The 27,701-nt window shown below is 35.3% G+C and overlaps 1 long non-coding RNA gene across 1 annotated transcript in view; it reads left to right on the top strand.

The window, feature by feature from the left end:
• The first annotated feature begins 3,684 nt into the window (after positions 1 to 3,684).
• Positions 3,685 to 27,701, top strand: part of LOC127562784 (uncharacterized) — a 38,937-nt gene continuing 14,920 nt past the window's right edge. The window contains exon 1 of the long non-coding RNA XR_007953816.1: positions 3,685 to 3,816. This is a non-coding gene — a long non-coding RNA (uncharacterized LOC127562784). The remainder of the gene's footprint in view (positions 3,817 to 27,701) is intronic.

Genomic DNA, 27,701 nt, shown 5'->3' with positions numbered 1-27,701 from the left:
TGTATATTTTTATGCATATATGGATATAGAGGTATGTACAGGCATATGGACATACACTTACATGTATCTATGGGTGTACACAATGCATGCATACATGTATATGAGAGGTTATATGGCCAGATTTACAACTGAGGAAAATTTCTTTCCATGATTATGGAGGGGGGACTACAGAACCTGAGGCAAGACCAATTGGGAGATTGTTACACTCCTCAAGGAAATTGGGACTAAGGTCCTCAACTTGGGTTGTAGGTATAGAAGTAGAGAGGAGCTTTTGTGGCGATGGACACTTTGACATCTGGTTATGTGGAGTGAGAGTGGTGAGTCCAGGACATCAAGGCTATTATCAGACAGGGTGACTGGGAAGGGAGGCCTTCTACAGAAATAAGGAAGTTTGAGGGGAGGCTGAGAGCAGAATGAGTTTTGTTTGGGATGTGTTGAGTTTAGAGATGTCTCTGGGACGTTCATATTATGGTTGCTGATTGTCCTTCAAGGACATGACATCACAGAGGGCATGTCATAACCTGCAAGTGAATTGGATTTGAGAGGGAGGCTGGGCAAAGTCACCTGCTCCACTTTCTTCTCCAGAACCATCTGGGACTAGTGGAAAGCTATAGATGACGATGACTGTAGATGGCCCTGGATGCAATGGGACCTGGTCCTTTTTAAGCTACAGTCTTCAACAAGTCTCAGTTTGACTGAGGTCGCACCCATTCAGTGATGAAGGCTGGGTAGCAATTGAGGGAAAGAATCTCCTCTTTCCCCTACATTCACATAGAAATGCACAGTAGGAAGTGTTGATGAACAATGGAAGGTCTTGAGTGGGCCCTGGTCCTACAAAATTTTAAGGAAATGGAATTATTCTCTCAATGACCCCAAGTATTCTTCTGGTGATGTTATATGTCTTGATATTCTACCATTTCAGAAACGTGTGAACTCTGTATGTGGGTGAACAACCGTGTATAATGGTGGCCAAAACTTCTTTATTTTCATTCTGAGAGACAGAGAGAAAAATAGAGAGAGACAGAGACAGAGAAATAAAGAGACAGAGACAGAGAAATGACCTCTTTGAAGAATACTACAAGCCAAGATTAGATTAAGAAATGAAAGGTGATATTAGCTTCTAGAATTTTTTTTTCCCCCTTCGAATTGATGGTTTTGATTCTTCTGTGAAGATTTATCTGAAGAATAATAAGGAAGAAAATGGTAGGTACTCATGCAGATTAAACTACCCTTTAAATTCAGAGCAGGTGGATGGAATTATAGTTCCCATGTAAAGGGAATCGATGAGGCTTTGGCCCACCATCAAAAGTCTGGGGAAAACTTGCTGCTGATAAATCCAGATGCTTGGAGAACAGCTAGCCAGGTATTGATTGCCTTAAGCTGAAAACAAAATTACTTTTTCTCCACATACAGCTATTTATAAATCTTTCCACTTAGCAAATAAGATGTATTTTAATGCCTGGAATGCTTTCGTAAGCGGCAGGAATTCAGGGCAAACGCCACGTCTGTGTTAACAGAGAACGGGAGCCAACTCAAACTATAAGATGAAAAGATCATGGCGTCGTCATCGAGTCTTTCCAGTTGGGACTTAGGTCAGAGCTGACCTCTTGTTTCCGAGACCAGCGCGGGGCAAGGTCTACCTGCACCCGAACGATGGGTTGCCCTATTCATTAACTGACCTTTGTTTTCTAGTTCTCTTTGATTATGAGGTTTAAGTGGCCATTGAACAAAGCAAACTGTTTGACTTTCTACGTAGTTTATATTTAAATCCAGGATGGAGTCAGGCTCTGTGTGGAGAGTATGAATACACACATATATGTACGTACACATCCACTTGTTTGTAGAATGCACACATATTTAATGTGGACATCCCAAAAGGAGGGGAAATTGTGGATTTAAATGCCACTTTTAAATGACTGATACACAATTTCACACACACACACATACACACACACGCACACGTATGTATATAAACATGCCATATATACATTTCTATACATATGATTATAAATTAAATATATATATTAAATATATATATATACACACACACACACATATAAATAAGTGTGTATGTAAATGGAGCTAACACTAATTCCTCTCTCCCAGGATTGTTATCTCAAATGAGATGTTTTACTTTGAGGACCTTAAAATGCTATTATAATCATTATAATTCTTTTAATTGTCATCTGACCATTTTACTTCTCACTTTCCTCCCCAATGGGAGAACGGATCAGGGGAAGGAGATTTAGCCTTTATTCCTAATTCAGGCAAGGGATCTACCCGTAGTAGTCTGAACCATTTGCTCTGCTTTTGGAAATGTCCATTTCCAGGATTCTCCACATCCTCCTCCTCAAGAGACAGTGTCTGTAAAACTCTGCAAACTCATGTGCTTTATAAATGCTACTTATTATGATCATTTTAATCTAAACTAGTAAAATATAGTTGAGAATTAAGAAGAGAGGAAGGTGCCCATTCCTGTTGTTTTCTGGATTGGCTGTGTGACCCTGGATGGGTTACTTAATTCACAGTTTCACATCTATATTCATAAAGTGAGTTTCTATGCTAATGAAATCATGGATCCAGATTTTAAAAGAAAAATAATAGCAATAACAATAATAATGACAATCATCGCGACCACCACCAAAGGGATAGGACCTAATTATCAGCCTTCTCCCATGAGGCTCAGTGGGTATTTTTCTTATGTTGCTCTTTATTTATAGTTCCAATCTTAGCAACTCTTAACAGAAACACACATTTGAAAGCACAAACAAAATGAAAAACTGATGTGTAAAACTGTCAATGCTACTATTTGCCAACTGTTAAAAAACAATATATGTGCTTTGGACTTTAAGGAAAAAAAATTTAAATTCATTCATTTCAAATTTGGGATCTTCTATTTCTGTGTTTTCTCCCCCTTTCTCTCCCCCTTTTTTTCTGTTGTCCTTTTTTATTTTTGTATTGTAAAAGACACTATTTCTAGAATAGGCCTGGTTCTTTTTTTTTTTTTTTAACTCTGCCACATTTTTCTTCTCATGTTATTCCTCTCCTAAGTGAGCCAGCAACCCCAAAAAGAATATGTCCATTGTAAACATCTTATTTCTGGGGGTGTGGGAGGGATCGTTGTGTAAACCCTAGGGGAGGTATTTTAACAAAAGTCAGCACAATTTCCCCAGAAAACTAATGACTTAAATCACTCTAGGAAGGGGAATGTTAAGAGAAATATTTATAAGCCTCAAGGTCTGGATGAAAAAACAGATAATACTCTCTGTCTCTCCCCCTCCCTTCTTCCCTAATTCCCTCCTCTTCCTTTTTCTTTACTTTTTCTTCTTCTTCTTTTTCCTCCTCCTCTTCCTCCTCCTCCTCCTCCTCCTCCTCGTCTTCGTCTTCTTCTTCTTCGTCTTCTTCTTCTTCTTCTCTTCTTCTTCTTCTTCTTCTTCTTCTTCTTCTTCTTCTTCTTCTTCTTCTTCTTCTTCTTCTTCTTCTTCTTCTTCTTCTCTTCTTCTTCTTCTTCTTCTTCTTCTTCTTCTTCTTCTTCTTCTTCTCCTCCTCCTCTCTCTGAATTTAGTTTCCACAAGGAAGAATAAGGAACCTGACCATATGGATCTGGGGCTCAGAATTCATCACTGTTTCAAGATGAGTTTTCCCCCTTGCTGACTTTATTGTGATTTCTACTTACAGGAAGAGAAGTGGAGAACCATGAAAACAGGACAAGAGGTTCAAGTCTTCCTTGTTGCTTTGGGGAGAGAGGAACTGAAAGAAGCTGATTCCTGGAGAAGAAATGCAAAACTCAAGATAACTGTTTTTCCAATATGAAAAGTAAGTGACTCAAGAATGGATTTGGATCTGTTAAACTAGTTCAAGGACAAATAGCATAACTGTTATCACTGCAGGGGTCACAGGGTTCCCATTTGACAATGGGCAAAGGGTGTAAACAAGCAGTTTTATGAAGAAAAATTATAAATAACCTATTGGAAATATCCTAGTGAAACATATCAATTTTTGATAGGTTCAGGATGCCATTTTTTTTTTAAATCAGAAGTATTTATAACAAATAGATTTGTCCATTTGCTAGTTTATCTTTTATTCTATATTTCCTTTTGTATTGATCACCGGCCTTTGTCGCTATAACTTCTATTTGTTCATTTTTAGTTTACTATTTTTGGAGCAGATTTCTTCACTATAGGCATCTTCTGGTGGGGAATCACCACTAACACTGGATGGCCTCTACTTTTCACTGTTTTTATTGTCTTAGAGAGTTATTGATAGTACTCAAAGGTGAAAAGACTTGTCCAAGGTCACACAGACGTTATTCATCAGAATCTGACTTGAACTCGGCTCCTCTGGGCTCTGAAGGTCATTTTCCATTACCGCTCCATAAAATCTCTCAAATTGTGCTAAAGTCCCCAAATGAGGAGAAATGGCATGTGGTGGGTTACTATTTTTATGACAATTGCAGTCATCCTATTGGGGGAAAAAAGGAAGATGCTTCCTGGAATACACAGCCAGATGGATACTCTAACTAAAGCTGTGAGCCTCTTGGTGCTCCCAGGATACACATCGAATTCAGCCTTGAGTCTGTATAAGAAAAGTAGTCACTGTGCTCCAAATATAGAAACAGCAGAGTTTTATATGTGGACAGAAGTGTAGTGCAGGGGATGAGGGAACAGGAAGATCTGGCTTCCAATCATGTCTCAGACATGGCTCGATCTCCATTGGTAAGTCACTTCCCCCGTCCTCAGTTTCTCCAGCTGTAGAAAGAACAGTTTGGACTCAATCATGTCCAAGGTTCTAGCCAGCTCTGAATCTATGGTCCAAAGGCTACAGAGAGTGACTGTTCAGTAGAATCTCATAATGTCTCATTTATAAAAGGAGTTGAAAGAGTTTTTCCCCTTCCCCCCCCCCCATTTTTTGAGGTTGTTTTCCAAAATGATTATAGATTGTAATATCCCCATGTGGTACAACAAGTGATCCTTGTCATCCCCCATTTGAAAGAAGTGGAAGCTGAGACTTAGAGAAATGGCTCGATGTGTCCAAGGCCACATGGATAGAAGGAACTCTGAGCCCAGTTCTCTTCCTCCTTAGCCAGTGTAACTCCTAAGAGCTTCTGATTCAAACTCTTCACTCCTAAGATGAGTTGAGTTCTCAGCAGGTGGCTCTCTAGAGTGCCCTCTTGAGATTCCAGGGATATCTCTGAAGGATTGAGGGAAGCGCACCCCAATCCAAGTTTTGCTTCAATCACTACCTAGTTAAGATCTTGCCTTTACCTCAATTGACCTATTCCCTCAGACGCCAATGATATTTGACCCATTCGTAACAATTAGCTCTTATTAAGGAATATTTTCTGAGAAGCTAGAGAGAGAAAGGAAGCAGGACCACAGCCTCTTGAACTGGCGTTACACATTTCTCTCTGACACCCTACTCCCTGGGGCTACTTGGGTAAGGGGAGCCACCCTGATCGGCTGTGGGGGTCGCTTTAAAATGGTGAGGGGGGCCATTGCAGTTTTTCACTGTGCTTTTTGGGGGGACTACTATTAGTTGTGCATTGAATGAACTCCATGGACTGAAGCAGTGAGAAGGGAAGGATTCTTCCCTACTCTCTATTTTATTTCATCTTCATCAATGGGTCTGGGGGGAGGTTGGGAGAATGGTGGGGTGTTTCTGTTCTGGGTTATTTGTCCTCCTCAGTTTCAGGGGCTGAATCTGGGGGTTTGAATCACAACATTTGAGGGTAGGATTGCCCAGGTTAATGAAACAGGTTAAACAGAAGCTTTTACAAAGGGGATAGTTACTTTAATCACAAATATAGCACTTTCCACAAACATACACATGGGAGACACAATTCCCTTCCCTTTTGTATCACCTCAGTCTCTGGAGAAGGGAAGGGAATTAGGTTTGTAACTTAACTGGGTTCCCTTAGAACACAGTCCCAGTTCCAAGGTCAACTCCACTTCAGGCTCAAGTTTTGTCTGCCTGGCTATACCCCACCACCGGTAACCTATCTCTGAGGTCACCATGGCTTGAATTCCCAGATAATAGGGCTTATTTCTAGAATCTGAAATTGAGAAAAAACAATAGAAAACAGAAAGAAAGCATTCTCCAGCCTCATTCCTCAGAGCTGAAAGAAGAGTCTGTCTAGAATCACCAAAAAGAATACAACAAATAAAGGGTGGAAACAGCAACTTTGCAGAAAAAGAAAAAAAGACTTCCTCTATGTGCATAGGAGTTATACCAGGCTCCATGTCAGCCAAACAGACATGGTCAAAAGGCTAGTCCAGTTGTCACTAGTGTCAGTGCTAATACAGCTTGCAGGTCTCAGGGATTTGAACTCAGGTCTCTCTAAGACATGAAAGACATCCTTTTCTGTTAGAGATAATGTGACCCTAAGTGCAAGACTCTGAATCCAGATCTACATAGCCTTGTGTGTAACTGAGCATGTTGCTCAGTTTTGTTGATGATAGAACATGCAGTATCATGAGTTTCTAGGTACAGACCGAGTAATACATCACAGCTTCTCCTGCTGTTAGAGATATCATTAGGGTTGCAGGCCCTTCAAAATCTGAAGGCATGCCCTGAAAGATTCAGGATGGATTCTTGGGGAGAGTCTTTCTCAGAAAGCTTGTGAGGAAAAAAAAAAAACTGTAATTCAGTCCAGCACATACTGAGCTTGGGGTTTCTATTTATTCAGGAGTTTCAATTCTCAGTGGAAGTGTGTTTATTCCATTCAGAGGGTTGGTTTCCATGACAATGGCATACTCCACAAAACATTCAAGGAAAACATCTGTCTGAATCCCTATTCCCCTAAACCATTCACATTCTTAGGAACCTCTAAGAATCCTCCAACAGAGGCTGGCCTGGATCAGAAGCATCTGGGGGTTTCCTGAAATGAGACCAAAACCAAATTATGAAGAACACGATGATATGGAATGAAATTCCTTTTTTAATTCTTTTTAAAATTTTATTAGATTTATTTAATATTTCATTTTCCCCGGTTATATGTAAGAACAACTTTAATCTACATTTTTAACAATTTCATTTCCAAATTCATTCCCTTCCTCTTCCCCACTCCCCTTGCTGAGAAGGAAAGCAATTCAATATAAGTTATACATGTGTGATTATGCAAGACATTTCATAGTAATATTGTGAGAGAAAACATAGACAAAAAACCTCAAAAAATTTTAAAAATTAGGCTTCAATCTATATTCAGACACCATAAGTTTTTTTCTCTGGAGATGGATAGCATTTTTCATCATAAATCCTTTAGAGTTGTCTTGGATCATTGTACTGCTGAGAATAGCTAAGTCATTCACAGCTGCTCATCCTAGAATATTGTTGTTACTTTATACATAGCACATTTCATTTTGCATTTTTTCCAGTTTTTTCCAGGCTTTTCTGAGAGCATCCTGCTTATTATTTTTGATAGAACAATAGTATTCCATCGTAATCACATGCCACAGTTTCAAGAAATGTAATTCTTTAAACAAGAGCTTTGAAAACTGAATGAGAAAGTCAACTGTGCAGCTCTCCCAGAAACCTCTGGATAAAGGTAGATTTCCCTTCCTTCAGAAGCAAAGACACTGAACTCAGCCAGTTCTACCTATTCATCTCTTTTTGTGAGAAAATTAGACCCAGAGAAGTCAACTGGCTTCTCCAAAATTACATAATCGATTATCCTCCATTTATTGAGTGTCTACTATGTTCCAGGCACTGGGGACACATATTCTTCCTCCCAAGAAGCCATCATTCTCCTAAAGAAGACAAAAACAAATATATTAAAATTAATATGGAAAAATATAAAGTAGCTTAAGAGGAAGGACACTTAGGGAACTCAGCTAAGCCTTCATGGATGATGTTTTGAGGGAAATGATGGATTCTGTGATCCAGAGGTGATGAGGGAGTGAATTCTAGGCACGGGAAATGGGACATCTCTTAGATAGGGATCAGAGCCCACTCTACTGTACCAATGGATATGGAGAATAATGTCCAAGATGGCTACAAAAATACTCTGTAAACCAGACTGGATAATCTACTGGATACAGGCAACATACACTTAAAAGTCTGAATAATAATCAAAATTCAGTCTGCTTCTATTTTCGTGAATTAGTTTTCTTGAAGCTGAAACCACCCGTGAGATAATACAGACTGATGGGCACAACAGTGGCTTTCTACCACTTACTACCAGGATGATCTCCCTCAGATCATTTCTCCCTGATCCTCAATTTCTTCATCTGTAAAATGGTTAGATGTAAGTCCTATAAGATGCCTTTCCACTTGGTAACTTTGATCCCGTGATTTTAATGGAATAGGGATAAATCCTTATCACCCTGACTTGGCTTGGATCATCTTCAACAACTTTACATTAATTATGTCTTTATTGTGTACATCCCTGAATATGAATGTTGTGTCTCCGGACAAATAGGAGATTTTCAAGAATAAAGGTTGGTTGTATGTGTCTCCCCTGTGCCTGACACAACAAATGCAGGAAATGGTGTTTGTGGCGTGTCCCCAGCTCTGGCACACAGCAGGTACAGAACAAACTGGGCACCAAAGGACCAGAATTCAGCCCCAGGCTTTCCCCCTTTTCCCTCTTTCTGTATTTGGTCACCTTGGCATTTACTCTGGGTCTCGTTTTTCCCCTTTGAAGATAGGAGGGTCTCTCAATCCCTTTGCAGCTCCATGTTTTCACTTTTAGTCAAATCCCTGCAGTTTCTGGGTGAATGCTTCCATTGTCAGAGGCAGGAGAATGCAAATCAGCGGTCCTGGGGTCTTCCCTCACCAAAGCCTTTGGATTGAAAGAGGATGCTTTCATGTGCTCATACGCAACACGAGCTCACTTTATAAGGAAAATGGTTTTAAATCCTTTCGGTGCTAAGGAAAGCCAGCCCCCTCTGTCTGGTGAGGTCCAGCGTCCAGCTCTTTGTTATCAGGTGCCTGGGAGGAAACAGTGGGTTTCGAGTGAACAGCTCTCATCCAGGGGATGCAGCGGAGGGGGCGGGGGAGGTTGTGCAATTGGGTTTCAAGGGACTCTGGATCCTGTTAGTCAGTTCTGTGGTTACTCTTATCATCCCTTAGCGAGCTAGGAGGAAATGCAAGATGAAAGGATCTACATCTGGCTGCATTCCTAGACTCTCCCTGTTCCAGAACTTAGCTGTAAAGAGCGGTAAATGACTGTCTCAGGGCAAAAAGTCATCTGCCTTCTCTTCCAGCAACCGCCCATTGACCCACAGGACCCATCCAATGATTTAATATTCAGTTATTCATTTTAAAAAGGATTTTTTTCTGAGTTAAATGAAGGGAAATCCCAATACAACCTTTCTTTACGCTTGACTTTATACATGGACAGAAGCCCACACTCTCATTTATAACTTTTTTTTAATTTTTATTTTTAAAGTTTTTTGTTTTCAAAACACATGCACAGATAATTTGACAACCTTGACCCCTGCATAGTCTTGTGTTTCAGATTTTCCCCTCCTCACCCCCTTCCCCTAGATGGCAAGCAATCCAGTATATGTTATACATGTTAAAATATATGTTAAATCCAATATGTGTGAACATATTTATACACTTCTCTTGCTGCACAAGAAAAATCAGATTTAAAAAAGAAAATAAATGAGTAAGAAAACAAAATGCAAGTGAACAACACCAGAGAGAGTGAGAATGCTATGTTGTGATCCACACTCAGTTCCCACAGTCTCTCTCTTGGTGTGGATGGTTCTCTTCATCACAAGATCATTGGAACTGATCTGAATCATCAATTTGTTGAAGAGAATCATGTCCATCTGAACTGATCATAGATTTGTTGTTGCCATGTACAATGATCTCCTGGTCCTGCTCACTTCACTCACTTCTGTGAGTCTCTCCAGAACTCTCTGAAATCCTCCTGCTGGTCACTTCTTACAGAGCAATAATATTCCATGACATTCATATACCACAATTTATTCAGCCATTCCCCAACTGCTGGTCATCCACTCATCCAGTTTGTAGCCACTACAAACAGGGCTGCTGTAAACACCTTTACACGTGTGGGTCTCTTTCCCTCCTTTGGGATATAAGCCCAGTAGAAACACTGCTGGATCAAAGGGTATGGACAGTTTGAGCATAGTTCCAAATTGCTCTCCAGAATGGCTGGATCTGTTCACAGTTTCCACCTCTCTCATTTATATCAAACCAGATTGTGTGAAACAAATGCTGACAGTGCCCAGCACATAGTAGACACTCAACAAATGCTGGCAGTGCCCAACACATAGTAGGTGTTTAACCAATACTTACACCTATGCTTTCCCTCCCTCCAAGGATTTGGTTCAAAACCATTCATGGCTCACTGGGTGAGACTTGTTCAGGCTTTCCCATGGTGTTCACAGGAGTCCTATCCAACAAGCTAACAATCTTTCTGTCTTACACCTGGCACTGAAGGAAGCCAGAGAATGAGGAATGTCTCTCACCCCTTGTTGTAACATAGGATACAGAGCTGTGACAAATAATTATCCAGATACTGCCATAGCCCAAGTTCAAGTCTAAAAATAAGAGTCTGGGGATTTGAGTCCAGCTTGTGGAATCCATGTTTAATGGTCATTCACCATAGTCTGTCCCTTCTATGAGGAGGGAGGGGTAAAGTAAGCTGCTCCAGTCACAAATGAGTGACAAAGGATGGACCCGAATATAGCTTTCTTTCCACTCTCCAAAATGCACCTGAGGTACCACTATTCTTAGATATCGTTGGGTTGGCGTCTTTTTAATTCCATAGAGTATTGTCTCCAGAGAGAAGGAGAATGATCTCCATGGAAACTGAAACCAATAAAGGAAAGAATGTTAGAAGGAGAAAGATTAGCTGCTTTTTGGGGTAAGATGACTTTTTTTGATGTTGGGACCCCAAATTCTCAGGATCTACAAACAGAAAAGTTAAACTAGATCAGAAGCTGGAAGGGATCTCAGGGGATATGGAGCCAAACTGCTTATATTTCAGAAGAGGAAACTGAGTCCCAGAGATAATTTGCTTTTGGTAACACAGACTATACATACCAGAGGCAGAATTCAAACCCAAAATCTCTGACTGAAAATTCCGTCTGGCTCCCATTGTGCTACCTCTCGGGTTAAGTTTTCCTGTTCTGGAAAATTGGGAGGTAGAAAGACTTGTCTCTCAGGTTCCTTATGTGTTGAAAGGTTGATGAAGTGAGGTTCTCATTATTATCCATATGAAATCCCATAAAGATGTCACATTATTTGAATTTGTGCTACATATTTCCATTGGGCTGGAACAAATTGTCATAGTTTACATAATTATAACTTTGATTAGTGTGAATTTGAATAAGTATATTCTTCCTGGGATTTATCTGCACTAATCAGGACCCTGTTTTATTTTGGCATATTTATAAGCCTATAAATTTGCTCTAAATCTTATAATCCAAGTTATGTCCCATTCTGCTAAAATTATTAGGAATGGATCTATGATCTTTGTTATTGTTACTTTGCAATATGTATTTTTTAATTTTATTTTTTAAATTCTGAATTTAAGAAATAAAACAAGTATTTCCATAATGGAATAGGGTAAAAAAAGCTGATTTTATATGAAATTGCAAATCAGTTTCCTACAATTTGCTATTCCTTTTATAACACTTTTTAATTTTTTATATTATACACATATTCATTTTACATATTTCCATATGAGTCATATTGGAAGAGAAAAATCAGAGCAAAAGAGGAAAAATATGAGAAAAAAAACCAGAAGAAAGATAAAAATGGAAAACGGTATGCACTGATCCACCTTCAGTCTCCATAGTTCTCTTTGAATATGGTAGAGTTTTTCATCTAAAGTTTATTGGGATTGTCTTGGATCACTGAACTGCTAAGAAGAATCAAATCTATCCTAATTGATCCTCACACAATCTTTTTGTTGTTGTGTACAAAGTTTTCCTGGTTCTGCTTGCTTCACTCAGCATCAGTTCATGTAAATCTTTCCAGGCTTTTCTATAATCATCCTGATCATTATCATTTATAGAACAATAATATTCCATTACTTTCATATACTATAACTTACTCAGCCATTCCCCAATTGATGGACCTCTATTCATTTTCCAATTATTTGCCACCACATAAAGGGCTGCTACAAATATTTTATACATTTTCCCTTTTTTAGGATTTCTTTGAGATACAGATCGAGTAGTGACACTGCTGGGTTAAAGCATATGCCCAGTTTCATAGCCCTTTGGGGCATTGTTCCAAATTACTTCCAAGTGGTTAGATCAGTTTACAACTTCACCAACAATGTTTTAGTGTCCCAGTTTTCCCATTCCCCTATGACATTCATCATTATCTTTTTCCTATCATCTCAGCCAATCTCATAAGTGTGGAATAGCACCTCAGAGTTATTTTAATGTATATTTTTCTAATCAATAGTAATTTAGAGCATTTTTATGTGATCTCCAAATATGGTTGTGTCAGTTCCCAATTTCACTAACAATGATTCAGTGTATCAATTTTTCTACATCTCCTCCAACATTTTTTGCTTTCTCCTTCAGTCATTATAGTCTATCTGAGAGGTGTTAAATAATTATTTCAAGGTTCTTTTAACTTGCATTTCTCCAATCAGTAATGATTTAGGGATTTTTTTTTTCACATGCCTGCAAATTGTTTGGATTTCTTTGTTGGGAAACTGCCTGTTCAATGGGGAATGACACATAATCTTATAGATTTGACAAAGTACTTTATATATTTTAGACACGACACCTATATCTGAGAATCTATCTATGAAATTTTGCTCCCCTTTCTGCTTTCCTTCTGATCCTAGCTACATTTGTTTCACTTGTATAAAACCCTTTAAATTTAATATAATTGAAATTGTCCATTCTGTACTTCACTCTTCTCTCTCTCTTATTATTCATAAATTATTTGTCTATCCATAAGTCTGATCAATAAATATATATATTCAATATTTTCCAAATTTTCTTGTAATATCTCTCTTTATATCTAAGTCTTGTATCCATTTTGATCTTACCTTGAAAAATGGAGTAAGATATTAGTCTATGCTCAATTTCTGCCAGATTGTCTTCCAGTTTTCCCATCAATTGTTTTTTTTTTAACCAAATAATGAATTTTATCACCAAAACTTAAATTTTTACCCTTGTCAAATATAAGGTTATTATATTTCTTTATTGCTATATATTGTATGTCTACTCTTTTTTTTTGATGTGCCTTTCTGTTTCTTAGCCACTAACAGATAGTTTTGACAATTACAGCTTTATAATATAGCTTAAGATTTGCTATTGCTAAACCTCCATTCTTTATACTTTTCATTAGTTTCTTTGATATTCTTGACTTTTAGTTCTTGCAAATATATTTTGTTATTATTTATTTTTATAGTTTAGAAAAATATTTTTTGGTAATTTGATTTGAATGGCATTGAATATATAATTCTATTTAGGTAAAATTGTCATTTTTATTATATTAGTCCTGCCTAGCCATGAACAATTAATATTTCTCCAAATATTTAAATCTGATTTTATGTTTATAAAAAGTTGTTGTTGTTTTCTAACATGTTACTCATATAGTTCCTGTTTTTTTGGTAGAGAATAGAATTGAAAAATGTAAGTATGTATAGAATATTTTTACATGCATATGTATAAACATACACACACACATATATATGTGTACAGACATACAGATGTATCTATTTGTGTCTAATGGTAGTCATCTTTATTTACTCATTATCTCTTCTTGCAGAGTTTAATGTGACATCTAGAAATGCTGATGATATATGTGCATTTACTTGTAATCTGTGCCTTTTTAAAATTATTGTTTTAATTGATTTTTAACTGAATCTTTAGAATTTTCCAAATTATTCTATTATATTATCTGCAAAGGAGATAATCTCATTACCTCATTACCTATTCCAATTCCATTTGTTTGCCCTTCTCATTGCTATTACTAGGATTTCCACTACAACACTGAATAATATTGGTGACAGAATGCATTCTCTTTTCACACCTGATTTTGCTGGAAAGTCTTCTAGCTTATCTCCTCTATAAATAATGATTACTAATGCTTTTAGATAAATACTTTTTTAAAAACAATTTAAGGAAAAATCCATTTATACCTATACTTTCAAAAATTATGACCAAAAATAAAAATAAAAACCAGAAACCAGCACTGTACTTTTCCAAAAGCTTTTTCTATATGTTTATATAATTATATATATATATATATATATATATCATATATATATTATGTTTATTATTATCTAATCAATTTTTCTAATAACATTATTTATGTTTAATCATCCCTGCATTCCTGTTATAAATTCTGCTTGGTTGTGATATTTAATCTTTGTAATATATTGCTGTAATCTTTTATCAAGCATTTTATTTAAGCTTTTTGTAACCATATTCATGAAAGAAATTTGTCTATAATTTTATGGTTTTGCTTTTCCTAGTATAGGTATGAGCATCATATTTGTTTCATAAAAGGTGATTGGTAGGATCTTCTTGGTGTATCATTCCAAATAATTTATTTGTTATTGGAATCAGTTAATTTTTAAATGCCTGATAAGATACACTTGTAAATCCATTTGGTACTGGCCCTTTTATTTTAAAAGAATTCCATATATGTCTTGTTAAATTTCTTTTTCTAAAATAGTTAAATTTAAATATTTTATTCCCTCTTCTGCTACTCTAGAAGATATCAATTTTCGTAAAAATTCTTCCATTTCATTTAAATTGTTAAATTTATTGACATAAATAAGCAAAATATCTCCTTATAATTGCTTTAATGTTATCCTCACTAGTAGTATGTTAACCTTTTTTCTTTTTAATGCTAGTAATTTATTTTTGGTACTCTTTATGAAATCAAATTTTAAAATGATTTATCTATTTTCATTTGTTTTCATAAAACCAATTCTTACTTTTATTTTTTCAATGATTTTTATACGCAATTTTATTAACCTCACCATTAATTTTAAGAATTTTAAATGTAGGATATAATTGGGGAGGTTATTTTGTTCTTTTTCTAATTAAAAAAAATGCACAACATATTCATTGGCTTGCTCTTTCTCTACTTTATTGATATAGTCATTTCTTAAAAACAATCTGTTTTAAATATGGAGTAGTTTTATCTCCAAATAGTTTTTTAATGTATGTTTCCATAGTCCCTTGTTAAATATAATTTTTGTTAAATTATGATATGAAAGGCACTTTTTATATTTCTACTTTTAATGATCTATATCTATCTGTTTGTCTATCTATCTAATTTCCTACTGTATTGCCAAGCTTTGTGAAAGTACTATGAGAAGCCTAGAAAAAGGCACATTGCACATTGCTTTATATATATATATATATATGTAATTTATGGAATAAAACATAACATTTTCATAACATTTAAAAAATAATTACAAATATTTTCATAATTTTCCATTTCTTTTAAAAATATAATAAAGTCATGTAAATTTCTTTCCCTCCTTTTTTTTTTTTTCCTTTTCTCTCCCTGGCTACCATTAGACACAAAGAGGCACATATATGTAAAATTATTCCATACATATTTATATTTATCAGGAATATTCTTTCCATTCAATTATTTTCAAACATCCATTATACATAGCTTATCTAAAATTTCATTCACTTCCTTGACTTCTTTGTTTCTTTCTTTTGATTAGATTTATCTAGTTATGAGAGGGAGCAATTAAAGTCCCCCAGTATTATAGTATAAAATATCTCTGAATATAATTCATTTAATTTTTCTCTTAAAAAGTTAGATGTTATTGTATTTGGTTAATATAAGTTTGGTAGTGATATTGCTTCATTATCTATGGTACCTTTTATCAAAATGTGCACTACTCTATTTATCTCTTTTAATTAAATCTAATTTAGCCATAACTTTGTCTGAAATTATGATTTCTACCCCTATCTTTTTTTCTCGGAATCAGCTAAAGCATAATAAATTCTACTCCATTTTAATTCTGTATATCTCTCTCATCATTACATGTATTTTTGTGAGCAATATATTGGATTCTCATTGTAATCCATTCTGGTATCCATTTCCATTTTATGGGTGAGTTCACCCCATTTACATTCTAAGTTATAATAACAGTTTGTGAATTTCCCTCTATTTTATTTTTGCTTGCTACTTTTCTTCTCAGTCTCTCTTATTATCCTTTCCTTATTACCTTATCCTCTCCCTTTACTCCCTATTCCTTACTCTACTCTCCAAGAATCTTTCCCTTATCCTCTCCCCCACCCTCCTAAATCTTAATCAACACCTCTTCTAAAAGTCTTTCCATTACATTCTTTGCCACCCTCCTAAATGTTCATCTACACAACTACTAAATTTGCCTTCCTTGTATTGTCCCCTAATCTTTATAAGTTTAAAGGACCTTTATATCCTTTTAGATGTACATGTTTCCTCTGACCCAAATCTGGTGTAATTAAGACACTACCAACTCTCCATCCCCACATGTTTCTTCTGTATCAGTTCTTCTTTTCATGCCCCATTTTATGAGATAATTATTCCCTTTTATCATTTCCTGCCTGATTTAGATTTTTAGAATTATCTTATCATGTACAACTAAGCCTCAACTTTTTCTTCACATTATGCTAATAATCTTGACAGTCTCAAGAATACTGATAACATTTTCTTATATAAGAAGTAAACCATTTGACCTTACTGAGTCCCTTATAATTGTTTTAGTGTTTTCCTTGTAATTTTTCTGGATTTTTTTATGTTGAATTTTCCATCGAGCTCTGGTCTTTTTTGTCACAAATACCTGAATATCTTCCAGTTTGTAGATATTGTTTTTTCCACACTCAAAGTTATATTCCACTTTGATGGGTAAGTTATTGGTCCTTTGATCTTACTGGACTAGAGAACTCTCATATGAAGGAATTTTCTTCACCATTGCAGGTCAATACCTTCTATGCAACTCTTCTCTCTAAAAGTGAAATTTTGGAGAATTGCCTAGGGCTCTAAGAAGCTAAGAGACCTGGTCAGTCACTTGACCAATATATGTTAGGGATTTTCTAGATAAGAAGCTAACTCTTATCTATTATTCCATATTGCTTCTCCACATTCTGGAGACATATTTTATAGTTTCGAGTTTTTACTTTTGTTAGAGAATATCTAAGTGTTTTCAAGGAAAAATTAAGAGAAACTATGAGCTTATTAGAGATTTCCGAATCCAAAGTTATTTAGTCCTTTGTTCTCAAAGAAGTGACAGCTGGAATGTGATTTGCAAATGAATTGGATTTAAGTGAGGGAGCCCTGGGCAAAGTCACCATCTCATTCTCTCCTCTGAAGTCATCTGGATCCAGTGGCCAGATAGATTTCAAGGGAAAAAAAAAGTATCCTGGTTATACTTCCTCCTCTCACTTCACATTTTCCTCTCACATTAACACTTAATTACAAGGGAAAGGAAATGTCAATTTTCCTGTAGCCACTAAAGGAATGCTGTTATTGCTGTTATTAGTATTAGATTTGCCTCTCCTTTATTGTATATCTATTCTCAGTCTGAAGTTCTTTCTCTTTATGTATTAAGAATCTGCTTGGTAGACATTTGATTCCTCTGAAATACTACATTGTATGTTTTTAAAATGAATTATGATCTCTTAATTTATTATTCTCTACTTATCACAGTATAACAAAAAGATCACATAGATATGGTTTTTCTCTCAGATGGATTCTCCACTAAATGGTGAACATTCCTTCCATGTGAGCAGAATATAATCCATTGGTGACCTCCAATTCTGGACAACACTTACTGCTTCTTTCTAGGAACCCTCTGCACCAGTCACTGGCAACTTTCTTTCCTGGGCAGGTCTCCAGTGCCAGAGTTGGATTTGGGACATGTGTGCCTCTATTTCCCATCTGACTTGCTATGAGTCTAGCCTACCTTGTCAATTACACACCTGCCAATGATCTCTTTTCTGTCAGCATTCACATACAAATCCTCATGGGCAACAAACCTGTAGCCTTATATACCTACCACATGTCTTTTATTCTCTGCTTTTCTTTTTCTCTTTCTTTCTCCTGGGTTATGCTCAATACCAAACTTTCACAATTGCAGTCTAATGGTTTCTGTAATAAACTCATGGGGAGAAAGCACTAGACCATAATCCCTATTTCCTAAATTCCCTTTCTGATTACCATCCAGACAACTTTCCAAGGTCCTGAGTCTCTTTCTAACAACTAAAATTTTGCCTAAAAGAATTTATCTTGTTTACAAAAAGATCCACTTTCTTGAGTAATTGAGGCAGTGGGAAAATCCTATACATTTTGCCCTTTATTATAATAAAATGCAATTCCAGACACTTCTTCCTTATTTATTCTAGTTTTGGTCATTTTCTATTTGTTCCTATTTCCTTCTTTTAGTGAACTGAGCACCATAGGAAGCTCTATGCATGGAAAGACATTTTCCTTCCTTTATAACAGTTTATATTTTAAGATAATTTGGTACTAATATTACACATAAAGTAGTGACTTCTGTGGGCCACTAATGAAACTGGAGGATTTATAACTCAAGGCAATCCATTAATTTCCCAGTGTTCTACTCCAGAGGTGCCAAACTTGCAGCTGGAAAATATTTAACAAGACAAATAAAAATACAATATATATAATGCTAATGGTTTTCTAAGGTAATATGCACCAGCAGGTATCGGTTTCTAGTTGAGTTTGGATACCACTGTTCTATGTGGATTTCTAAGAGATTTTCTTACAGATAAAGGTCAAATGGCATTGGTAGAAATCCCTCATCTGGGAATTCCATGGAAAAATGAAATGATGAGTCTAATCTAACACCCACTGATAAAATAACATGTAGTAGCTGTCATGCAAGATTATTGTGAGGATTTAATGAGAATAGGTATACAGTACTTTGCCAAAATTAAAATGCTATTGAAAATGTCTCAATAGAAACATTTGTGTCATTGTTACTGCTATTTATCTTGATCTTATCTTTTGATGGACTTCATATAGCAAGTCGTAAGATATATTATTATGATTCTATTCTTTTATGCTTAGTGTTCCATGGGATATTGTTCAGATGAGCAAAATAACTGCTTTTTATAGTTGAATAAAAATATTGAGATGTATGTATATTTTCTATAGGTATGTAGATTCACTCCCATCTTTGCTACAATACCAGAATCATATCACATAACAGATGATATGCATCTCATCTTTCTCCCATATGATTTGGATCTCTTCTACTAAGCTGAGATGAGAAGTTTGTTTTCCATTTAGCTAAGAGGCTGAGTATTCTGGAGGGATGCATCTATTAAAATCATCAATCTCAAATTTTATAGATCAATGTTGTACTGGGCAAATGATAGGCGAAAAGTTTGTCTAGTTCAACAATAGATCACTAGATATTAATTATTTTACATCTTTTCTTAATGTCATGTTCTCACTGTTTTCTTATATACTTTATTGATTAATAGCACTAAGTGTTTTTAAAGACATCCCTTCTTAACTTCTTACACCTATTTAGCACCCAAGTTATGCCATCAGAAATTTCTCCATGTCTATAAACAAATCTACATGATTTAATAAGTTGTTCAGTATTTCACTGTGAACCTCATGTTGATTGGATTCATATGCTTATTACCCATGGAAGGACATTTGATTCCGTTATCTGATTTTAGTCATTCCATAGGCTCCATTCAAAGGTAAATCACTTTTTTTGCTTCATTAAACAAATCCATTGGAACAATTTTATTGCTGCTCTGTGAAATTATGTTGTTTTTTTTTTTTTCAAAATTATTTGTCATTTGAAAAAAAATGTCATTTTCTCTAAGAACATCAATCTTGCTTTTTTTTAGTTGAGGAAATGTTAATTTTTCTGTAGCCACTAAAGGAACCCTATGTTATTATTATTATTATTAGCTTTGCTTCTTCTTTATTATCTATCTATTCTCAGCCTGAAGTTCCTTCTTTTCATGTATTAAGAAGCTACTTGATAGATATTCAATTCTTTTGAAACACTACATTGTATATTTTTTAAATTATGTTCTCTTATATACAAATCTTCCACACTCATCCATTTCTCTAAAATCATTTCCTCCATCTCCTTTATTAAGTCCCTTTGATTTCCTCCATTATCTTTTCCCCAATACCATTGCACTGCTGCACTGAATAACCAGTCCTGAAAGACTTTAGAATATCCCTGAGAATCCTTTATTATTATCCTAAGAAAGGACTCTGTCAAAAATACCAAAGGAATCAGAGCACCAATAATTCCCAGTAGTGAGTAATCTTGTCATCATTAATCTTTGTATTTCCTTATTTCAATTGTTCAGACTGATCGGAATTTGTGTTTTTATTTAAACACAGTACTTTGATACTTTTGCTTAACAAAATGCTTTAATCAAAATATCAAAGCTTTAAAATGAATCGGTATACATTCATTTCCTACAATATCCTTCCCTGTAGCAGATCCCAGACACCTTCCTTTCATTTTCCCTCATGTTTTAAAGGGAATACCTCTCAGACTTGCAAGAGACAAGACTTAAGAAGAATTTCAATCCTTCTATAACTGTGCTACTTCATCCTTACATAATCAAATATTTTTAAGCTCAAAAGGACTTTTACTGAAAACTTAAGATTTAAATGACTAATGGGTTGGGGCTTTTCCTCAAAGAATTTTAGGAAGGGCAAGTATCAATTCCTCTAAACTCTAAAAGCTAAATTTGCCTAATTATTGATTCTTAACCTGAAGTCCACGAACTTTATGTGTGTGTGTGTTGTACATATAATTGTATTTGTATTTTATATATAATACAAATACACATGTATTGTGTATATATGGTTGGTACATATTTACATATGTTATATGTGAAAGTATTTTAATTTAGTTTCCTTTGAATCCCATATTTTATTTTAAACTGTGAGATATGATACATAAAATGGTGGACCTGGAGTCAGGAAGATTTAATTTCAAATCTCACTAGCTGTATCTTATCTTGCTTCTGCTTCGGTTTTCTCCTCTGTAAAATGGATATAATACTAATACCTACCTCCTAAGATTGTTGTGAGGATGAAATGAATTAAATTTGTAAAGTGCTTTACAAACTTAAAAGTAATCTTGAAAACTAGATATTAATAATAATTCTGATGATAACAACTATATTAACAAGAGGCGGCAGCTGAGTGATTCAGTGGACAGACTACTAGGTTTGGAGTCAGGAAGGACATATTTGACTTCAGACCCTTGGTAACTGTGTGACCCTGGACAAGTATTTGCCTTAATCCACTAGAGAAGAAAATTGGTAAATCATACCAATATCTTTGCCATGAAAGCCCCAATGACAGTATGGTTCATAAGGTGATGAAGAGTGAGACACAACTGAATGACTGAACATAACAGTAATGATGATGATGATGATGATGATGGTGATGATGATGATGGTGGTGATGATGGTGATGATGATGATGATGATGATGATGATGATGACAAAAAATGCATTAGAAGGGTTTCATAAACTCTACCAGATTGTCAAAAGGGTCCACAACACAGAAGGTAAGAATCCTTGGTCTAAATAATCCATACAGTAATGAATTTAAATTTTCCACCTTAAAAATGATGTGTGTGTGTGTGTGTGTGTGTGTGTGTGTGTGTGTATTATGACATGCCTGTTTAAACTTTAAAATGTCTTCCTTTCCTAATTTATGGTCTGAAATGGAATCAACAGGAGCATAGATTTATGTACAAATAAATGTCTGCTGTAAACCCCTCTCCAGCTAAGGAAGTTGCATCTTTGAGGACTTCTCAATAAGGAAGGATCCAAAAAGAGCAAAGAGGATCTTTAGACTAGAAGCCAAAGGATCATTTATAAGAAACACCCATTTTCCTCTTTACTCATGTAGGCTCTGCTGTCAAAGTTGAAACATTAAAACTAGCAAGGAAAATGAAGGACAGAAATCAATGCAGTGCTCACTCCATTCCCCAGATCAAGGTGCCTCCTTTTTAGCAACATTGCAGTTCACTGATGTTCACCCTGTTAGCTTTGGCTTAGGCCAGGGAAAGCATTGCAGGTGAATTAGAAGTAGATCCTCAAGGTTGGGAGTTCAAATCCTACCTCATTTCTTGCTGGCTAAATGACCTGAGGAATGTCTCTTTCCCTTTTGGGGCTTTTTTAAAATGAGGAAATGAGATGGGAGATAAAAGGTCCCTTCCAGCTCTAGAGTTATAATCTCAGTCAGAACAAAACTTCTAAATCCCATTAATCACTCTCACCTATCATATTGAATGCTGTACTCCACTTGGAGTCAGGAAGGGCTGGATTTCAATCCTACTTCAGATACTCACTAGCTTTGTGCCCCTCACTTTTCTCACAAAGAGTTGAATTAGAGAATAATCCACTCACTACTGGAATTGAGATTGATGTCCTCAGAAAGTCCCCTCCAGCTCTAAGTCCATGACCTTATGAATCTTTACTTCTTAACAAATTGGGAAAAATTCTTTGCTTAACTAATGAAAAATGAACCTTGTCGTAAGTTAGCATCAATTAATGAAGGCCCCATCTTCCCTATTTGGATACTTTTTGGAACATCCATCATAACAGAATTCTATTGAATAATTCTGAAGAACATATACTCCACCCCCACCCACCCAAGTAGTATATGTTCATCAGAATTATTCAACAGAATTCAACAAGAGTTCAACAGAATTATTCCCCTCCCCCAAGTAATCATTGAATTTTTTTTAATGGTCTGTTCATATTTTGGAGGACTAAGTATACACATAGCAGAGGGAGAAACCGTTCTGAGGATATCAAAAGACTAATTTTAAAGGCAGCAGGACCAAAGACTATTACCATCCTTTTTAGGAACAGAATCAAATGATGATTTATTGAAATGGTTATCAAGAGGACCAAAGCATCCATCTACCCATATGTCTACTTTCCCATTGCTACAAAAGCTTTTTGAGAGCAAGTCATATATTTGCCAAAAGAATAAAACAAGGAAACATAATGTTTATAAACGAACTCTTTTCCACTCCCATATAAGATCTACGGTGGATATGGAAAATAACAGTTCGCATCCACATTTAGCTAACTCTTTATCACTTGACATCCATTTCTAAATTGTGTTACAAAGGTTATCTTCTTCATCTGTCTGCCCCCACTGGATCTGAGACTGTTTCTGGGATTCAAAGCTCCCATAGCCTTTTTCCTAATCTTCCAGAGAACCAGATCATTATTTTCTTACAGTGTACAAATCATTCACCAACAGAATACTAGAAGGTGTTTAATAACCAACTCTTGTAGTGGGGAGGGCAGAAATGAATTACCCATGACACAAACTTGTAAATTTATATAATTAACATTTTCTCTCTTTTGTTAAATCTATAGTTTGAAAAATAAAATATATATATATATAGTTTATTATTGTTTTACTCAACTTTAACCTTCATAAGTATAGAAAGTCTCTTAGATACACTATCTCCTATATATTATATATACATATATATGTATGTATGTATGTATATGTCATAGTAGTCTTCATATAATTGCTCTTTGATTGTTGAATAAAGGAATCACAAACTAGATAATCATCCATCAAAAGAGTAAGAATGATTTCCCAGATCCTTCCCTTAGAGGATAGTAAATTCTTAAGTCTATCATGGTCCAAAAACTGGTAAATGCCATACAACTTTCTCATTTATTGATTCAAAGTCTCTGATTGCTCATCAAACCCAGTATTTGCACGGACTTAGCTACTCATGCTTATTTATAAACCTCAAACAGAGGCATAGCTGAACACATAACCTACCAATAATAATAGCAAAGAGCCTACACCTGAAAAAAATAAATTAACTGCAGAAGAACCTCAAGAAGAAATTTTGAACCATTTAATCCAAAATCTTCCTCCTATTCCAGTGTTATTTTGGTTTGGTGGGAAGGCTGTTGTGGATCTATCTGGGTCAATGGCGGGGGGGAGAGCTGGCCATATTAATGAAATTATAGATCCTTTAAATATGAATCAAATATCTTACTCTAACTCTAGGAGCTTGATGAGGAGCATATGGCAATGAACTCAGGGAATCCTGGCCTAGATACAAAAAAACTGTGGGAAACTAGGTCTCTGGTATAATTTCTAGGACACTAGGCCACATGTTAATGCTTTTTAGAAAATGGATCCTAATTCAAAAACTATCACTACTATGTTGAAAGGTGCTTAAATGAGAATAATAAACACTGACCCTAGTGTCTTACCCTGAAATGGCCCAAAAAATGCCTATTAAATTGAAGCATCACAGGGAATAACAAGAAAGATTTTCACATAACCCTTTTGTATATGTTTGTTTCCTACGTGCATTAAAGGATAAAATTACCTTCTTAATAAAATAAAACAGCCAATCAAAATTCTAATTACAGCTCTTGCTTTTAGCAGAACAGAAATACAGGTTTCCTTTGAAAAAATTATTAATGAGGATAAATCTACCATGGACAAAGGGTTTGTGGTTAAAGGTAATTATATTGATTTGTTGGAGGATGGTTCCTTTGCAAGACAATATTGTTTTGAATAAATCGACTGAATCAGTTCTGGATGCCTATATAAGACGTTGGTTTAAAGTCTCATTTAAATAATTGATCATCATTTGTATTTATTAATGGTATTTAAGTGAACTCCCACTAACCCCTGCTATTTCATAAAGATCACATCTGTAAGAGACTCATTATTCCCTGACTTTTCTAAATGACTTCTCCAAATGTTTGCCCTGCTCTATATTCACAAGGGAACCTTGGGGGACATTTAATTGCGAAATAAAGGACTTATTTTTGCAAAAGAAAATTGAGTTTAAATGTGAACATTACAGCTTATGATAAAATATTTCATGAGCATATGTTTCTTATCAACATTGGGCACATGAAAAATACAATTCATTTGCCTTTTGAAGAAAAATCTGAACCATTCTTACACTTATACCAGAGATTTATAACCTGGAGTTCTTGGTTCCTTTAAGGAATTACAAATAGATTTCAGGTGGTTTGTGAACTTGGATGACTAAAATTACATTTTAATGTTCACTAACCTCTAACTGAAATTTAACTTTCTTTTAGTTACGATTTTTTTTAATCTTAGAAAGAAAATAAATATTTTCAAAATGACTCCCACAAAAACCAGTTATAACTTGTACACACATGTTTATTCCAGAGGACGAAGAGGCAGAGATATTTTATGAATAACAAATGCCCTTCAAATTAAATCATTTTTATACTCAGTGACTTCAATGCAAAAAAAGTTAGTTTGAAAATAGGAAAATTATTAGAAAATGTGGATTAAGAGTAAAGAGAATTTTTTTTAGTCCAAAATATAGCACCCAAACCATCTCACGTATTGCCGCTGAGTTATATACACTGGAATAGGTGTGATTGTTTTGTAGTCTGAATATTCTTTGGCTCTACCTTTCTTCAGGATTGGGATGTAAACCGATCATTTTCAATCCAGTGGCCACTGTTGGGTTTTTAAAAATTTGTTGGAATATTGAGTATTGCACTTTAACAGCATAATCTTTCAGGATTTTAAATAGCTCAGATGCTATTCCACTAGCCTTATTGTTGGTAATGCTTCCTAAGACCCATTTAATTTCACTCCTCAGGATTTCTGGCTTTAGATCAGTCACCACACTATCACAGTTATCGATGATCTGTCTTGCACAGGTCTTTGGGGGTATTCTTGGCACCTCTTCTACTTCTGTTAAGTCCCTTTCATTTTTATCTTTTATATGTCATTTTTTTGAATGAAACATTCTCTTAATATCTCTAATTTTCTTGAAATGATCCCTTCTCTTTCTAATTCTCTTGCTTTCTTCTATTTCTTTGTATTGCTCATGTAAGAACATCTTATCTCTCTTTGCTACTCTCTAGAATTCTCCATGAAGATGGGTATATTTTACTCATTTTTCCCTTTCATTTTCCTTCTTTCCTCAGTTATTTGCCATTTTGCTTTTTTTTTTTTTGCTATTCTTTTTCTTTGAAAACACACACACACACACACACACACACACACACACACACACACACAGTTGCTGCCCCTTGCACAATACTGCAAATGATTTCCATAGCTCTTCAGGCACTCTATATACCAGATCTAATCCCTTTAATCTATCCATCACCTCTATTTCATATTCTTAAGGGTTATTATGGTGTTCCTATGGTTTAATGGTTTTTCTTACTTCAGTTTAAGTCTAAACGTGGCGATTAGTTTACACATATTAATGGAAAAACTTACTTGACCAATATAATTTAACCTTGTTTGGTAAGTGTAACTCAATTAATTTTAATAAAATCTGACTTTTCCTTCTGTTCCTCATAGCTATTGCTACCCACTGACCCTTTCCCTTCTACTCCTAATAGAACTGCATTCATGTAACAAAGAGAGTGAAGAGATACAAATAATATGCTATCCATAAACAAGTTGCCTCAATTGATTTTTAGAGCTTTCGACAATGAAATGTAAGGAAACAAAATGGAAGAAGTAGGAATTGTTGAGACAATTTTGGGGGATCAAGGAAGCATCTAAAATTTGGCCCCTATTGAGATCCTTTAATGCTTCAATTAACAGAAGCATCATCATCTTGATTAAGATAAATTTGAAGCAAGAGCCCAGTTCAATTTCTTGCCTCCATTTCTTACTGTTTACTGATGTGATTGTGTACTTGTGTGCTTCTTATTATGTATTACTATAATTTGGGGCAAACAAGCTACTCAGGCATTGAGTCTTTGTTTCTGCATTTGTAAAATGGTCCGTAGTTATGTTTGCAGGATCCGTCCTAGCTCCAAACCTTATAAATATGTGCCTGGGGTTCTCCTAGACATTCTAAGGATAAAGCTCATCCTCAGAAACACAGACAAAGGTGTATTTCAATGAATGTGATATACCAACAATCTTAACGGGAAAATAAGCCTTTACTGCAGGTGTCAACATAAATCCTGATACACAATATGGGTGGAGATACAGAATTCAGCTACATTGCAATTGCTCCTCCCTAGGAAATAAAATTTTTACTCATGTAGCTGGACCTCTATCCTTTGCTAGTGTGTCAAAAGTATATTTAGATCCCTTCCTTTCATTGCTAAACCAATATTGCCCCAAGATAACAGGGTTATAGCTCATCTCTTTTATAGTAAAAAAAATAGTAAAATAGCATAATATATCATATATTATATTACATGTATAATTATAATATAATATAGCAAAAATAATATCTTTCTTTATTCTTAAGTATGTCAGGTAAACATCCTCTCATTTCCCCAGTCCCCTGGTGACATTGATTACCATGTTGCTAGAGAAGAACTGTGGAGAGGTTACTAGAGAATAAATCCTACAGCTACAAAGTCTGAGGATGAAAGCATGTCTTCCAATAGCCCTGGCTTCTGTGACTTAGGTATTGCATAGGAAGCCATATGCCCTACATTCTTCCAAGGTGAAACGATAGATCCTAATAACTCATCTTATTTCTCTCTGTTTCTCAAAATGGAAATGTAGATAATCTATAATCCTGAAAGCCATTTTCTCCTTTGTTTAATAAATACTCCTTGGAGCTCCAAATATTAATCTTCAGACTAGACTCTCTTACATATTTTTAAAAGTAGGATTATGCCAGAGGGCATGTAGAATAAGGGGAAAACTCAAGTCAAGGAAAATGACCATTTATACATTCAGTAACAGGAAACATTTGGGCCTCTGTGAAACAATTATCTGTTTGTGACAAACAGTCTTTC

This window comes from Antechinus flavipes, chromosome 4 (genome assembly GCF_016432865.1).
Source record: "Antechinus flavipes isolate AdamAnt ecotype Samford, QLD, Australia chromosome 4, AdamAnt_v2, whole genome shotgun sequence".
Classification (NCBI taxonomy): Eukaryota; Metazoa; Chordata; class Mammalia; order Dasyuromorphia; family Dasyuridae; genus Antechinus; species Antechinus flavipes.
Note: the sequence above shows the minus strand (reverse complement) of the source record. Positions and strands in the feature narration are given on the sequence as shown.